General features: G+C 37.1%; 1 protein-coding gene and 2 long non-coding RNA genes across 12 annotated transcripts in view; 2 read left to right on the top strand and 1 right to left on the bottom strand.

Annotated features, from left to right (window-relative positions):
- The window catches only part of LOC122240929, a 65,534-nt gene extending 58,351 nt beyond the window's left edge, over positions 1-7,183 (top strand). The window contains exons 4-5 of the long non-coding RNA XR_006220729.1: positions 3,971-4,073; positions 7,145-7,183. This is a non-coding gene — a long non-coding RNA (uncharacterized LOC122240929). The remainder of the gene's footprint in view (positions 1-3,970; positions 4,074-7,144) is intronic.
- PKP4 (plakophilin 4) overlaps positions 1-18,259 on the bottom strand; it is a 238,065-nt gene that overhangs the window by 118,779 nt on the left and 101,027 nt on the right. The gene's annotated exons all lie outside the window — the stretch shown is intronic.
- On the top strand, positions 7,212-9,862 carry LOC122240928. Its single transcript, XR_006220728.1, has 3 exons — positions 7,212-7,248; positions 7,356-7,485; positions 9,767-9,862. It is a non-coding gene; the product is annotated as an uncharacterized LOC122240928 (long non-coding RNA).

The raw sequence follows: 18,259 nt of genomic DNA, 5'->3' as shown, positions 1-18,259 counted from the left end.
CAGAGGCTGCGACTCTGGATATACTTGGGAAGGTACACAAAACTGACCAAATAAAACTGGAAATAATCCAACATCCATCAACGAGGGACTGATTCAACATATTACATACAACTATGTAATAGGACCGCACGCAGTCACTACAGAGGACTGAAGTAAATCCACATGCATTAATGTGGAATCATTTCCAAGAAAGGAAAGCAGAGCCAGGCAGTTGTTTTTAAAAACAACTGGAGTATGCAAAAATATTTTTCTTGACATATACTCAAGAAACTTAATTTGGGGGAAAGTTTTAACAGTTTGGGAAAAAGAATTCTCCATTTGTAGGATGGCTTACTTTTATACTCTTTATACATATAGATATATTTATATATATACTTTATATATACTTATATATATATATGTACACACTTTTTTGTATTTTTATATACTTTTGATGAATTTCTTTTAACTTGCACTTTCATTTCTGTTACTAATTTTATAGATGAAATAGAGTAAGAGTTGTTTATTCATGTAAAACCACACAAAGTTTTTTGCTAATTTTTACAATTAGTTAAATGTTCCAATTTTGGCTTACTAAAGAAGACAATGTTTTAAGAATTAGTTTTCATGAAGGGCATGAAATACATGACAACAGTAATAACTATCTTACTTGAAAACACATGCTATATAATGAATTACTGATCTAATAGATTCCACTGTGTGCATTTCTCTTGAAACTCCTCAGGACTCTTTAAGAAAGAATTGGTACCTTTAGAAAGGTGCATCTCAGCTTGATCTATGGTTAATTTTCTTCCATAAACTGCTAACAAGTAAGGAAGAAAAGAGCAACTGATGCCCAGTATAACCAAAAAATCAAATTTATACAATCTTTCTTAAAAATCCTATACATCAACATACTTTGTGGAAACAAAACACAAAAGAGGATGCTACACTTAACTTTAAATTTTAAATAATTTTAGGGCCAAATCACTTAGGTACTGCATACCAAATGGTAAATTTTTCATTTGATAAACTAAAACTATTAGTTTGAAAGGGTAGTCATTTTATTATATTACATAATTGATAGATATTCTAAGTAGAAATGTTTTTTAAATGATAGCTGATTGTTTATATTAAATAGTTTTTTATTGTGATAAAATATACATAATGTAAAATTTACCATTTTAACAATTTCAAAGTGTGGGATCCAGTGGCATTAAGTACATTCACAATGCAGTGCAACCATCACCCCCATCCATATCCTGAACTTTATCCTCCCAAACTGAAACTGTGCCCATTAAATAATAATTCCTAATTCTTCCCTTCAACCAGCCCCTGACAACCACCATTTTATTTTCTGTCCCCATGAATTTGACCACTCTAGGTATCTCACATAAGTGGAATCGTACGGTATTTGTTCTTTTGTGACTGACTTATTTCATTTAACACAATGTTTTCAAAGTTCATCTATGTTGTGGCAGGTGTCACAATTTCTTTTCTATTTAAGGTTGAATAATGTTCTATCATATGTATATACCACCTTTTGTTTATACATTCATCATTATACAATCCATACATACACATGGACTGCTTCTATACATTTTTAAAAACCCCGAATTCTATATAAAACTTAGGCCAAATTCTGCAACCAACCTCCACAAAATTCAGTAGTGAAAGGCTTTATCTACAAGGATAAAACTAGTATTATGACCTTTCTTTCTGTAATTTTAAAGACTGACTTGGCTAAATATTCATTCATTCATATTCATTCATTTGAGTGCCTACTATGTGCCAGGCACTGTGGTGGGCAGAAAGGAAGTGAGAAAGAAGGGAGGAGAGGGAAGAAGAAAAAGAGAGAGAATATGAGTGCATGAACTTCACAATTGCCCCCCCCCCCAGAGGTCTTTGTGGGGGTCACAGGACCAGAGCAGACAAAATCTGACATCAAGTTTCTGTTCATGACAGTGAGAAACTGGATTAAAATATTCAAGCTGAAATGTCAAAATAAACCCGTACTTTAAGATGCCAAATAAAATTAAGTACCTAGAAAGCTAGTGAACATGAAAAGCTGTGTGGTGCTGATGAGACCACGTGGTTTGGCATCCACTTCCTGGTTGTCTGGTACAAGAAGGCAAACACCATCTGCCTCACTAGCTGTTGGGACCATCAAAAGACCTAAGGTGTATGAAAGCCTTAATGAATTTTCATGTTCCATAAAAAACTTCTAATTGCAGATTTTGGTTCCAAAATCCTAGAGCAGGAGTTGGCCAACTTTTTCTATGAAGGTCCAGACAGTAATATTTTAGGCTTTGTGGACAACACGCTAGGTCTCTGTCACAATTAGCCACCTCAGTCCTGGTAGTATGACAGAAGCCATAGAAAGTAACATAAAATGAGTGTGGTTGTTTTTATTTATGAACACCAAAATTTGAATTTCATCTCATTTTCTGATGTCATGAAAACAGTCTTCTGATTGTTTTTTATACAACTAAAAATGTAAAAAGAAAAAAATCAGGCCATAAAAAACAAAACAAAAAACAAAAACAAAAACAGGTAGAGGGCCAGATTTGGCCTATGCACAAAAGTTTGCTAACCTAGGCCCAACAGTTTAAAAGCTCTAAAGCTTCTTTAAAGGCATATGATTTGAGAAACAAAGATGGAAGGATTATAGGATTTGGGGTCCAATCTAGATCTGAGTCTAGGCTCTACCACTTACTAGCTGTATAATATTGGACAAGTCACTTTAACATTTGTAAACCCTAGTTTAATCATCTGTTAAATGGGAACAATCCCCATATCACATAGGAGTTAGTGTTCATATATGAACAAGATGCTGAGTGCTGTGTAAACTGTCAAGCTGTTTTTAAAGAACTAGGCATTATAAAGTAAAAATATACATTGAAAAATGTACCATATTCTCTTCTGAGGTTTATTTGCCAAAAGTTTGGGAATATATTTTCAATTCCTAAGTAGAAGAAAAAATGAAGTAATTTGGAGTATAGACAGATGTCTTGGATTCCATCTTCACTAAGCTATTAGCATCGTACGGTGTTGTTATACCACTCAGTTAATAATTTATCTTTCATCGTCTGATCATATTGTGTTCTCAACAGCTCTGCTTTGTCATTTTGTGTTCTCCCCTCTTAATCTTCATTTAAGAGGATCCAATTTTATATACAAAATCACAAGAGAACACTGGCTGAAGCACCTCTCATAATAAATGACTGAGCTATCATATGCTCTACTTTCTATTTCTTAAATTTCAGAGCAATCAATCTCAGCAAAGTTAGGGACTCTCATGACTCTCACAAAATTAAAATGCCTAATTTCTTTATATGGCCAGCTTGAAGATATCAAAACATCAATGCCAATGAACAGTATGGGGGATGGGGCGCCTGGGTGGCTCCATTGGTTGAGCATCCAAATCTTGCTTTCGGCTCATTTCATGATCTTGTAGTTGTGGGATTGAGCCCTGGATCAGATTCTCTCTCTCCCTTTCTCTCTGCCCCTCCCTCACTCTCTCTCTTTCTTAAAACAAACAAACACTAAAAAACAAAAACAAAAACAAAACAGTATGGGGATAGTGGGTAAATATATTAAGTTGTTCTTTAATATTCAGAGACTGAGCTAAGGCACAAAGTCTTGATTCGTATCTTTCATCATCTTACTCCATTAAGAAATTCCTTAATTAGACTTACTGTGGTGATCATTTTGCCAAATATATATAAGACTCATTATGTTGCACACCTGAAACTAATGTTATGGCAATTAAATTTCAAATTAAAAAAATTTTTCTTATGTCTTTTATGAAAATACTTGAAAACAAACAAACAAACAAACAAAAAAACCAAAAAAATCTAACCTGTTTTCCTCTTGTTTTCTGAGGATAATTTGGCCAGTAATTTTCATGCCAAAAAATCATACCTCTAGTTGAGAGACATGAAAAGATCAAGCTTGATTCTGTAACTGTCTTCTCTCCTTCTAAGAGCAGGAAGTTGATGTGGCAAGATGCTTCCTCTGACCCGAATGCTTGGTGTAAATGATCAGCAGACAATCAGGTTAGCCAGTGCTCCTGTCCAGGGCCTAAGGTTCAGGTAAGCAGAGGCCAGCATGCTGGTCTGCACCCCCCTCGGGTGCCATCCTTAGGTCCTGGGACCTTGCCTGCCTGCACGTATATGAGTGGGGGAGGAGATTGGGTCCCACTGGACAGAAGGGATAATACGGTTTGCTACAGGATGAATAAAAGGGCTGTGGAGAGGATTACCACAGGCAGGCTATGGCTATTCCTCACCTTGAATCTACACCTAAATCATCAATTTAAATCAACATTTGTGACATTTATCTTTTAAAATAAAATAAAGTATGTACAATTAAAATGAAACATTATAATAATATTGGGTAATGAATGTAAAGCATAGAAAAGAGTAGGGAAAAATACATGATTTGGCAAATCAACGTTTTCTCTATAGTACACATCAAGTTGCTTTAGAACAGAACATACTTCACTGAATGGATTTAACTTAAGAATAGTGACATTTTCATTACAAAGGCTGCAGGGCAGAAGACTGTAGTCCCAGCAGGCTTGCAACTCTGGGACAGTATACAGAATGGCTTGGATGTTTTCTGGCTCCCTATCCCATCTCATTCACGTGACTAAAATTTTTATGACAGAATTATATAAAATTTTAACCATTCTCTTGTATTTCTTCCTGTTTTTAATAAGACTATATCTGGCACAGATTCGTTTAAGAATTTATAATGACACTAGTATTACTGGCTATTATTTGTTAGGTATTTACTATGAGTTACATACTGTCCTAATGCTTTCTCTACAATCATCCCCAGTGAATGATTTCTATGCGTTAAGCACCTCTTAATTTTTATAACCACCCCATGAGGTATATATTATTATACTCATTTTTGAGATGTGGGTCATAAGAGTCGAAGGTCACACAGCTGGTAGATGGCAGAGAAGGGATAGGAAGTTAACTAGTGTGACTCCAGAGTCGGTTCTCTCTATATCACTGTCTTTCAGCCTCACACCATGACCTACAGAGTGTGGCAATGAAACATTTCAAGGTGGAGAGAGGAAGATAATAATCTCTGAAAAACAACACAAGCCTAAGTAATCCATCAAAGGTCTCACTGCCCAGCTTGTTACTTAGTGTGATGATCTCCTTCAATTTAATAACTGCCACTCATAAGCTCTACTTTGGCATTACCTAAATAAGAAGGCACTACTAAATAGTACCCTGATGATCTCAAACAAGGAACAGTTTCTAAAGTTCCAGGGAAACAGCTGCAGATGGAGAAAATCTAGTTTGCAGTTTTCAGAGATGCAGTTTTCAGAGTTTTCTTCTCTATGGTTCCCATCTGATACACATAGTGCCTTCTATGACATCCAGTTCACTTTAACAGTAAGACAGTAATGCCTTCATTGTATCTTAACTCTTGGGATCATAAATAAAAACTCCTAAGTGCAAGCAGAAAAAGAAGGAAGAGCCACATTGCTTCATTTATCTATCTGGATTTCCCCATTCTGAATTTGCTGTGAGGATTTTGTTATTTAGCTCATTATTGTCAATATATCTGATTGAGAAAGAAGCTAAACAAGTCCCAGGTGAGAATGCACCATAGCAACAGGCTTGCCGTGAATTCTTTGGGGAGCAGAATTTCACACAAGTATTTGATTGCCTATTCACACTCTTGATTACAACACACCGAGCTGCTAAACTAAACTGTATGTCATTAGTGTATTGAAGGAACTTTAAAAAATAAACTACCCTGTGTGAAGATATTTTTCACACATACATTCACACTGATATGTGTTTAATTGCACGTAGCCCATTTCTCTTTTATTCGGAAAACAAGAGACATCTTTAAACTATTTCAGAAGTTGCCAATGTCACTGTGTAGTAATGTGATAAATAAGGCATTACCTTTTATCACAGGTAAATATTGAATTCAGATTCTGGTTCATAAATATTTGTTTAATCCTTCATTGTTATTATGACAGAATATAAATGTACTACCCTTTGAATTTAATCAGGAGTATTAAAGTACCTTGAGTTAGGTAAACAGCGGCCAAAATAACTATAGAAAAAAACGGTCTGACATTAAAACCACCTCAGTCTCATAGATTTTGCTGAGCCTCTGGCTCAGCTGGGACAATACACTGATAACAAAAAAGAGGCTGCAGAGAAAAAAAAAGGAGTTTATATCTATGTATCACCACAGAATGTCAGCCACCCTACAAATCATGTCATGATCAAAAGTAAGACCAGGTGAAGATACAGATGGCATGGGCAAAATCCATCATAACCATCAGAAAATCAACTCAAAGCAAAAGTCCAGATGAGTGTCAATTATTTCCATTCATCTTCATGTCCAAACAGAACACACTTAACTTTCTCCACAGTTGGTTGTAAAGGCGCTGGAGACGGAGTATAACATTTTACAAATATTCAAATCAAAAGACTGAAGAGCATTCATTATTTTTACACAACCAATTCTGTTATTTATGCTACTAGAGACACCCAATGGTGTGAATATAATCCAAATTATTTACATTTGGTTTTGTAATGCATGGTATAATGTTTTGGTGGCAGACTTGCCTTTCGAATTACATTTTGCTTTATTATTAAAATCAGTTTACATGTCCTTAATACACACCTGCTGTATGGGAAAGGTGGTGTCGCAGAAGCCTGCTGGGCAGGAGGACAGCTGGCTCACAATTTCAAATACTCCAGACAAGCTCCAGAGAAAAGAGCTGGCCAAACAATTTCAAACCTTTATTACTTTATAAGCACTCAGAGTTTACATAAGATTAGTATAAACTACTTGTTTCTTTTCTTCCATTTTTGATGTTGTATTTGACTTTTGTCTTAGAAGACTGGGAAGTACCTTAAACACCTAGAGCACAATTAGAAATTATCACTTCACTAAACATGCAGTCATATTTAATTGATTAGACATGGTTTTTAATGAGACAATTTCCTTAGAATCTATTTATGTAATTAGAATATTCAAGACTATTTCACGTAAGATAAATACTAAACCACAATACAATGGAAACATGCGATGAAGCAAGTATTATTATGTAGTGGACACCTGTTGATTTGCCACTTGGCTTTTTTTTTTTTTTTAATGTTTATTTATATTTTAGAGAGAGAGAGACAGTGCGAGAGCAGGGGAGGAGCAGAAGAAAGAGAGGGAGACACAGAATCCAAAGCAGGCTCCAGGCTCTGAGCTGTCAGCAGAAAGCCCAAGGTGAGGTTTGAACCCACAAACCCTGAGATCATGACCTGAGCCAAAGTTAGGCGCTCAACCAACAGAGCCACCCAGGTGCCCCAGCATCTTTTTTACCTTTCTTCTAGATACGGCATTCTGGTTTTCCTACCTTCCCTATTCTTGGACTATGTGAGTTTGGTATATTAAGAGTAGTGTTGGTCAAGGCAAGACCAAAGCACAGGAGCTTCTAATGAAGATGAAGAATTATTTTTGGAGGTGAGTGGTATTTTTTTGGTATTTTTGGACAGTGGTTTTTGGTCTAAGAATACAATGTTTAAAGGAATAGGACACTCAAGATAAGGATGCCAAAGGACTGCTCTACCAGAGATTTGATGGGCTATCTGGAGGGATACTGAAATCACCTAGAGACACATGGCAGAGGTGAGCTGGAGAAGTGACTAGGAACTGAGAGTTGAGTCTTCAGTGAATGAAACTGAATAACCAAAAGGCTGTTGAATGATAGTAATAAGAAGGAAACGGTGATACAACCAGTCATGGAAGTCTCAAAGGAGCAGGGTGCACATATGTAAATGATTTGAGATGGAGGAGAATAATGAAAGGTCTTACTTCCTGAGCTTGAGCAACCCAGAGGTTAAGAGAATAATCAGATGTCCCTAGAGTGAGTTTTAAGGCATATGGAGTCCCCTCAAAGGACATCCAGACTGCTATAAATGGCAAGACGTGGGGAAGGAAAGATATGAGGATGTGACTGAGGATGTGTTGAGAATGTGGGGTGAGTGGTTTCCACAGGAGTTCCAGAGAACACAGAAGAAGAGTTTGGGAGAAGCATGAGGAGGATGGGGGTTAGACTGGGCAAGAGAATAAACAGAAAGAGGAAGATGGAAGACTGGCAGCTAACAGGATAACCAGATAGGAGTAGACTTCTGGTGATGAAAGAAAGAAAGACAATGTGAGGTGTGAGAGATGAAGTCCTTAATGTCTCTAGAAGTAGAGAGCAGGAACTTGCGGATTGTTCCTAGGAGAAAGGGAGGTAGACAGCTGAGTACAGATGTCTTGTTGAGCTTCAGGTGCAGGTATGATAGGTGCTCCAGGGTTTAGAAGGTCTTAGGCCTCAGGAGGTGACTTGGCAGTCACCTGTCCCATGGTATGATAGATCTCATACACAGTGTGCAGGTAGTCACAGCCTGAGTTAAGGGGGTCCTGATCCACAGCGTGATTAGGTAATGTGTGCGGATTACTGGACTTTGTAGCCAAAAGAAAACCTTACTCTTAATATTCTTAGAAGGCAACCCCAGCCAACAACTCCTTTCTGTTTCCAAGTCTTGCTTACTGTCCCCAGACACTATCCTGCAGAGATTACCAAATATTATCACAATTAGAAGGAAGTGAAAAAAATCAAGGCAGGAAGAGCCGAAGGAAGAGTATTCCAGGCAGAGGGAAGGACAAGTACAAAGGCCATGAAATGTGCCTGGCATGGGTTCATTGAGGAAACTTCATCTGAAGCAGTGACTGATAAAGAGAGGTGAAACCGTGGATCTGATCATAGAGGTCTTCAGAGGCCCTTGTAAAGACATTTGGCATCTACTCTGAGAATGGGAAGTCACTGCAAGATTTGGGTAGAAAGATGACCAAACTTGATTTCCCCTTTAACAGCATCCCTCTGTTGAGACTAAACTAGACCAGACGGGAAAGGGTAAAAACAGGAGAACCAGTCAGAAGGCTTCCGCAAGTCTGGGCTGAAATTTGATGGGGGTGACGTGTGGACTATGGAGTAGCTGGACAATGCAGATAGGGAGTAGCTGGATTCTGGAGAGATTTTGGTGCTAGAAGCCCATGAGTCTTCTAGTTCAAGAAACTATCCTACCTAGCATAGAGGCAGCAGTGGGAAACATGAGGAAAAGAATATTCGTTCCTGTTTTAGCTTCACTGCCACCTCTTTGAAAAAGGCCTTATCTGAACATCCATTTAAAGTAAGTCCCCCTAGATATTTTCCTGTGATATCCACTCTTTTCATTTACAGCACTTCTCAAAATCAATTCACATATATAAAGTCCTTTGAGTTTATGTGTTTAATGTGTGCTTTCCCCTATCAGATTCTAATTCCAACATGATCAAAAACTCTGAAAAGAGAAGTGGGAAGGGGGCCATCATTAAATTAGATAACAGGATAGATTCTAACGATTAGAATGGCTGAACCTGTGATACAAGTACATATAAGCTTCACAAGGGTAGGGAGCCATGCATTTAAAATTTTTCTTCACCACTGTATTTTTTCCAGTACTCATTCTACTAATCATACATTGAAAGAATGAATGCATCACTCTTTGTCAGTATATTTTTTAACCTCAAACTATTGCCTAACATTGTTATTTAACTACAATCATTTTAGGTCTTAATAACTAAAGTCCACATCTGATTAAAAAAGCTAAGATAATTTCAATGTCTTTTAAAGCTCTTCTTTTGTCTTTTATATCTGAAAAACTCATAAGATAAATATAAATCAAGGTAACATTTTTAAAAATTATCTCTACCCAAGATAGAGGAAGAACCACAGAAGAATTCCTTCAAAAATGAATGAAGATCATCAGATAAAGCAATATATATGTATCAAAACCAAGCATATTTTAAAAAATCAAAAGAGCAAAGAAAAAACGTTTTTTTTTTTTTTACAAAAAGGAAAAAATATCTAACTGTACAATCAAGTATTTCCTTAAAATGTTTGATGACTCCTAGTAATAACCTGGGAGAAATCAAATTGAAATGTAAAATAAAGCAAACATTTCTTGAGGGCTAAATGTAAAAGGGTCACCATATTAGTCTCTTCTGTCTGCTCTAACAAATTGCCATAAACTTGATGCCTTACAACAACAAAATTTTATTATCTCAGAGTTCTAAAGGCCAGAATTTAAAGATCAGTTTCGGTAGGCCAAAATCAAGGTGTCCACAGGGCCATGCTACCTGTGGAATCTCCAGAGGAGAATCCTTTCCTTGCCTCTTATAGCTTCTGGTTGCTGCAACATTCCTTGGTTTGAGGCTCCATCACTCCAATATCTGCCTCCACCTTCATAATGCCTTTTCTCTGTGTTAACTCCCCCTCCACCTTTCTTTTACAAGGACACTTGTGATGGCATTTAGGCCTCACCTGGATAATCCAGAACAATTTCCCCATCTCAATATCTTTAATCACATGTGTAAAGACATTTTCCAAATAAAGTAACCTTGACAGGTCCAAGAATACGGACCCGGATATCTTCAGAGGCAGGGTTGGGGGTGGGGCAAGAGACAGGACATGGCATTATTATGCCTACCATAGTCCATCTGGCCAAAGATTTTTGTCTGTCTCATGTGCAGAATAGGTGGGCCCCATCCCAACCCATGATAGAATCAACCACAAAAGCCAAATCTCATGATGTAAACCTCATCTGCTTAAAAGTCCCAAATCTCATGATCTAAACATCTATATCAGGTATGGGTGAGATTCTGGATATGATCCATCCTGGAGCACAATTCCTCTCCATCTGTTGATCTGTGAAACTAGAAGGCATGTTATCTGCTTCCAAAATAAGATGGTGAAGCAGGCATAGGATAACATTTATGACATCCCCAACTCCACAAGGGAGAAAATGGAAGCCACGCAGCCCAAGTAATTTCAAAGTCCTGTGGAGCAAAGTTTCAAGGCCTGGAAGTAAAACTCCAGGAGTCCCTGGAGTCATTTTTTTCCTTTTTCTTAAAGGGTAGCACATATTAGATCCTGAGTAGTTTTATAAGGCTGTTTTCTGCCTACAGAATTTTGGAGGTCCAACAGCCTTCTTATATTTCATCCTGTGTCCCTTTCAGTCAAGTTGGCATTGTTTCTGATTTAATATTCCCAAAAACCATGTGTATCCCTTGTGTATTCATGCCATTAAAGAAGACGGTCCTCCACAGATCTTTCCTGGAAAATCCCATCTGCATTCCTGTTTCCTGTTGAGATGGTTGAGGGGATCCATGAGTCACACACCTAATTGTGTCAGCACTAAAGATTGTCCAGTTACACCTTTGGCCTACTCTCCAGAGCACACTTTCCTAACAATACATTTCCTAATTTTAGTGTCTTTTGCAATCTGGATAGAGTGGAAATTTTCCAAATCAAGTTATAGCTCATTTTTGCTTGAAAGTTTTCCCCTCAGTTTATATCTTTCAGCTCACATTTTATTACTATGAACAAACAAGGCTGCACAAGCAAGAACAAGCAAAAACAAGCAAAAACAAGCAAGAACAAGCGAGGCTGCACCTTCAGCATTTTGGTTGGAAATCTGTTTAGCTAAATAGTCAAGTTCAATGCTTACCTGCTTTCTATAGAACTGTGGTAGACAATTCAGCTAAGTTTTCTCCCACTATACATATAACAAGGATCACTTTTCCCCTGGTTTCCAACTACATCTTCCTCATTTCCTTCTGAGCTATCACTAGAAGTGCCTTTAAAGTCCATCTTTCTACCAATAGTATGTTTAGGGCCTTTTCTACTCTGTCCCTCAAAAATTTTCCAGGTTCTACCTACTGTCCGGTTCCAAAGTCACTTCTAATTTTTAGGTATTTGTTACATCAGCATCCCACCCATCAAATCCTATGCCTGCTATAATAAATCACCACAAATCTGGTGGATTGTAATGATGGAAATTTATACTCTCACAGTTCCGGAGACCAGAAACTTGAAATGAGTGTCACTTGGCTAAAATCAGGTGGTAAGTTGGGATATACTCATTCCAGAAGTTGAAAGGAAGAATCTGGTCATTGCCTCTTACAGCTTCTGATGGCTAGTGGCATACTGGGCTTTTGGTCACATCACTGGAATTTCTGTCTCCACCTTCACATTGCATTCTCCTCTATATATGTGTCAAATGACCCTCTGCTTCTCTCTTACATGGACAGTTGTGAAGGCATTTAGAGTTGACCTGGATAATCCAGGATAATCTCCTACTTTCAAGGCTCTTAATTACATCCATAAAGACCTCTTTTCCAAATAAAGTAACATTTACAGGCTATAGGTATTAAGACCTCATATCTTTGGGGAGGGAAGCATATTTTGCCCACTACAATCACAGTATAGAGGCACAGCATATTAATTTACTACAAGTCTATCATGTCTAGAAACAAGTGTTAAAATTGAATTTGGCTCTCCAAAAGTGACCATTTGTTATTAATATTGCAATAAAAAGCTGCAGAAATTACTTTTCCAAGGCTATTGTGTTAATGTGCAATACTTATCCTGATTTTTTCATATACAGATAAGTGTAATTAACTATACAAACAATTTTTAAATGAAGTCAACAGTACAGCTAAATAGAGTAAGCAATGGTAAATTAGCAAATATAAATAGTTTCAAAGATTTAAAAAAACCTGCAGAAAGTCAAAAGATTTTAGGATCAGATATCACTTTATTTTAGGAAACTACTCTTTAGGAAAATACTTTTCTCCCTTAGGGGTGGGTAAATAAGTGGCTGACCTCTCTCTTTAAAACTGAGTTCTATCTAGGTTATACCTTCATTCTTTTGGATAAAGAAGGGCCAAGGGTGATCACATACCAGATGGGAGAACACTGGCTGAGATGGTTTTGGTAGAGCAGCAGGCAGCTATTTTTGCCAATTTGATCAATTATCCCAGAAATGGCTTCGCAGCCAAGAAACTAGCTCCCTAACTGTATTTGCTGCTATAGGAAGGAAGGGAAGACTTACAGAAGCACTAGTAGTGCTAAACAAATTAATGCCTTTTCTCTAACCTAGAAGCAAATAGTTTGGGATTTTCCATCTAGAGCTGTTAACTGCCAAATAAAAATGGTGTCCTTATTAATAGTTTAAATTGCTTTGGTAAAGTTGACCCAAGGGCCACAGGCCTAGTGCAAATTCGAACACTAAGAAAGGAGATTGTTCTTTTCCATTTAAGCCTAGCAGGCAAACCAGAGTTACATTAGAGAATGACCATTAATACTTAATAGTGAAAAGAATAACGATCAACAAATACTTGGATTTGTAAAATATTATTCTAAAAAAGTGATTTGTGCAAGACACTGAGTATACAGTTGTATTTTTTATGTAAAAGAGCATAAAAAAGCAGCAAAGCAACCTAATCTATTTTCTCTGTTATTCAAAAACCAGATTGCTTAGCCCACGAGTTCCCTGGTAGAGCACGCCATTTGTTTCCCAAAAGTTTATAAGCTTTCTCTTTTAGTATTTATTTTGCAAACCTAAACTAACAAAATAACAATAAATATTGATTACCTAAAATGTAAATGCCCAGTCCTGTATAAACTTAAAAAATTCACAGCTGTAGAACTTTAGCGATAAGAGCAGTTTCAAACACTGTTTTTCACTGGAACAGAGTGCCAGAAATTCTCCATTGGGTCTGAGAGGAGGCAGACTCATGGAGTCTGTCAAATTGGAAAGGTCTTATGCTGAAAAGATCTCAAGCTGCCACCCTTGCAGACTGTGAAGCCACAGGGAAAGACTAGAGATCACCCTAGTAGAGTCACAGCTGCAGTGACAAGTGACTGCTGGGTCACAGTGTGTTTGTTCAGACTATAGCCACCTTTTGGAAAACCATCTACAGAACATTTGCTTGGGGGTGATGGCAATGTTCTGTATTTTGATTATGGTTATATAGCCGTATGCATTTGTCAAAACTCATAGAACTACTCACTGAAAGTGTGCATTTTATTGCATGTAAATTACACCTTGATAAACTTTCCTCAAAACCATTAACACACAGCTTTCTATTTTCTTTTTATTAAGGTATGACATTTTAACCTACAGATGCATTTCTTATGTTTCTGCCAGTAAATACTGCTGTAGATTCACTCACTAATCCACCTTGATGCATATTATGTTTTAGGAATCATTTGTTCTAATTAATACATTGTCCAACTTAACTTCTCCTGGGCAATAGAATAATTTTTTCCTGAGAGATCTATAAATGTTACTTTGGAGCAAAGCCACAGAAAGGGCTGCCAGAGAGTAGGGTTTGGGTCCTCTAAGTGTCCCCAACCCTTCTGGTGTTTTCTCCTCCAAGATGCTGGAAAGATACTAATTACCATTAGCTACACCGCACTGAGGTAAAATATCATTCACATTAGGTTGAATCATTTTAGAACCCTTTTAAAAGACCACAATCATATATATTAGGCACACTCATAAATATTTTTCACAACTTAGATGTTTTGTTTCTATAAATTCATACAATTTTTTAAATAAGGGAAATTTTATCAAAGCTACTATATCTTCAATAAAATCATTGTAATTAAATCAAGAAAACTTTTTAATCTTAAATTTCGTTAATAAATGCAAAGATGGGCACTGGAATATTAATGACTCTTTCTGAACTGGTTAACATGAAAGATTAAAGTACTGGGCTATGTAGTTAAACCACTCTGCCTTTTCCCTCTGCTTAGTCAATACATTAAGGAGAAAAAAAAAAGTTGTCTGTTTCCGATTCCAAATTTGTCTGTGTAAAATGAGTTTCCTAAGAGGTTAAAAGACGTTCACCTACCTGTAAAAAGCTAAAAGGTCTTTGAGCTAGTCTCTGGTGATTATGTCAAAATCTTGTATGTAGGCCACTCAGAGGGGAGAGGACACTGGCCTTCACCCTTATAGGAACTGAGAGCTAACAGATGGGGACTGCAGAATCTCACACTGAGCACTGGACCAATGAAAGCACTGATGTCTGCACAGTAAGTTAGTTCATCAAGGAAATGGATCAAGTGTTGGTGATGAATAATATATCCTAGGGGGACATGGAGGTCTTAGAGCAATATAGGAGTACTGCCAATTAGCTTTACCAAATCCTATAGAAGTCTGTATGGCTATCTGTGGACTGTGTTCCTTCCAAGAACCCCATCTGGGAACCAAAAATGTAACTGTTCAAAACTTTTAAACAGGTATTGGAACAGAGAGGCAAACACCTAGCTAGATAAGATCAAAGGTATCTGTATGCTTGCAAGGCACAAAAATACACTAGAATGTTGAAATATTCTGGCATATAGCATAGTCTGAAGAGAAACTAAGGCTCTTGCTTTATCATGGAAATCATGGTCCAGAGACATTAGTTAGGATATTTTATGCACAGAAAAGACCAGAGGGAAGAAAATTAGACCTAAATCTTAGCTTATTCAAATTCATCTACGTATGTTAAACTAAGGAGGAGGGGGAAAGGGGGAGAAGGCAGATACTGATTTGCTTCATTGTTTAGATGGTCTGTGCCAGGTTTTTCTATTGTTAAGATACTTATTTTCCCTTTGTAATTAATAGTATCTTGCAGGGAGATACCTTGAGACTACATAAACAGATCATGTAAATAATACTGTTTCTCATGCTAACCCACCAGTTTTAGCAGCCACTGACAATCCTTGCCTGAAACAATTACTACTTTGGCGACTGCCAACTGTGCCAACCCCCCCCCCCACCCCCATTCTATCATTTTAGGATTAGTTTTACACAAGCAGATACACTGGATGATTCTAAAGAAGACGGTCTATCAAACACATGTCAAGAAATCTGGATCTGGTTTTGACTACCTGGAAGTAAGGCTGCCAGAGGAAGGCTGGACTAACACCATTAAGACCCTCTCCCAGAAGGAAACAGTCCCCTCTGGCAAAATACCAGGTCTGGGATGTTTTAAGTACCAATTGATTACAAACATTTCATAGGAAAATTGTAGGTAAATGAATGGAGTTGGGGTGAGGCTAATTTTCTTCTCTCTCCAAGGACACACATATGTTCAGTTACAAGAGGTGTGTAGGTAGAATAAAATGATGCTTTCCTTGGATTAACCACATTTGTTGACCCAAACAAGGCCACAAAACCAAATATGTGAACTCTTCAGAAAAGGCAAAGATGAGCCGATGAATTCTTAGGGTAACAAAAAATAAAAAGTATGAAATCTAGAGGACTTCAACCAAAGCACTCATCCCTTACAGGGATGTAGGTACAGGGCCACTAAGAATTTTCCCCCAAACTGAAAAATACTGCAATAAAATTTTAAAGGATTAAACACCAAAATACACTGACTCAGGTTTATTTTTCACACATGAAATAAAACATGATCCTTCCCTCCGAAAGTACCCCTCTGGTAACACTGAAAACTTAACATTTATGGAGTTGTATAACCTAAAGCAATTTCTTCAGCATTAACACAGAGAAGCCAAATACAAATATTAAATTTTTCCACAGGGTTAAAGTTTTACTTATCCACCAATTCTGTTTCTTCCTAAGTAAATATGAACAGTTATATCTGTTTCAATCTTAAAATACTCCTGAAGCATAAGATGCTATTTCCATAATCTTGGCCCTCAAACAGATGAGTCAGGCTTGATTTTATTAAATCTACTAACACAGACTTCCTTACGTTATTTCAATAAAATCGTTTCCTATATAAAGTACTCCACAGTTAATCGTCTGAATCCCTCTCTACCATCAAAAGACTTTATCTGTAATTCCAGCCGTGGCAGATTACATTGCACACATTCCTCCCCAATAGAAAAATAAATGTGAGGATGAACAAATCTAAAACAAAAATTTTATATCCAATAGCTTCACCCAGTCTCTCCTAGACTTGAACTCTGGCCCTGGAGTCTTGCTGGCTGAACTCCAGGGAACTCTGTTCTTCTATTCCCAGCTTATTATGTCACATTGTTTCTATCTTTCACTCAGGCATTTACTCAAAAACATTTATTGGGTGCCTATTACCAAGCTGCATGGGGAGGTTAAAAAAAAAAAAAAAAAAAAAATCTACCAAAGAATCTGTGCTTTACTGAAGCTGTCTAGTTTAAGTCAAGCCATATGGGATTTAAAAAGACATTAATATTCTTTACCTGTAAAGCCAACTCTGTTGAGATATAACTTACATACAATAAAACACACCCATTTTAAAGGTATAGTTTGATAGATTTTATTAACTGTACACACCAATGAACCACACCTCAAATCATATTTAATTCCATCGCCCTCCAAACACTGTCTTAACTCCTTTGCAGTACTTCTTCCCCACCTGCTCATTGGCAACCATGATTTGCTGTCATTATAGATGAATTTCATCTGTTCTAAAATTTTATGTAAATGAAATAATAGCAGTAAGCCCTCTTAGGTCTGACGTCTTTAACAGCATATTTTGGAGACATTATCCGTGTTGTATAAGGAATTTTTTTGTTGTTGCTGAGCAGTATGTCCGTAAGATACTTTATCAACAATCAAAATTTTATTTAAAAATTTTTTAATGTTTATTCATTTTTGAAAGACAGAGAGAGAGCATAAGCAGGGGTGGGGAGGAGAGAAGCGGGGGGGTGGGGAGGGGAGACACAGAATCCGAAGCAGGCTCTATGAGCTGTCACCATAAAGCCTGATGTGGGGCTCCGACCCACGAACTGCGAGATCATGACCTGAGCTGAAGTCAGATGCTTAACCAACTGAGCCATCCAGGTGCCCCAACAATTAAAATTTTAATATGGAGGTACTATAAATAATGGTGCTATGAACATTCATATATAAATTTCTGTGTGGACATATTTCATTCCTGGGTTGTACCCAGAAGAATTACTGGGTCATATGAGAAGCAGACTGGTTAATTTTAGAAAAAACTGCCAAGCTGCTTTCCAACATGGTTGTATCCACAATACACCTGCACAAGCAAATAAAGTATAATATCCACCTTAGGCACAGGTCATGCAAAAATAAGTGATAGACCAAATTTGGCTGACCCCCATTCTGGAGTTTATACATATAAAATCATCCTTTCTGTGAATAAAGTCTTACTTTCGCCTTCATATCTGTGTGCCTCTTATTTCTTTTTCTTGCCTTATAACACTGGCTAAAATCTTAAAAGGTAAAGTCGTTAGTATTTTATCACTAAGTTTATGAGCTTTAGGTTTTCCACAGATATACATTAACTTAGTTTGCTGAAAGACTTCAATATAATTGGAAGTTTCATTTTATCACATGCTTTTTCTTTAAGTTAATAACATGGGTTTTTCCATCTTTCTATTAATGTGTTGAATTACATTGCT

This window comes from Panthera tigris, chromosome C1 (assembly GCF_018350195.1).
Source record: "Panthera tigris isolate Pti1 chromosome C1, P.tigris_Pti1_mat1.1, whole genome shotgun sequence".
NCBI classification, from domain to species: domain Eukaryota; kingdom Metazoa; phylum Chordata; class Mammalia; order Carnivora; family Felidae; genus Panthera; species Panthera tigris.
This window is presented reverse-complemented; position numbering and strand designations above follow the sequence as displayed.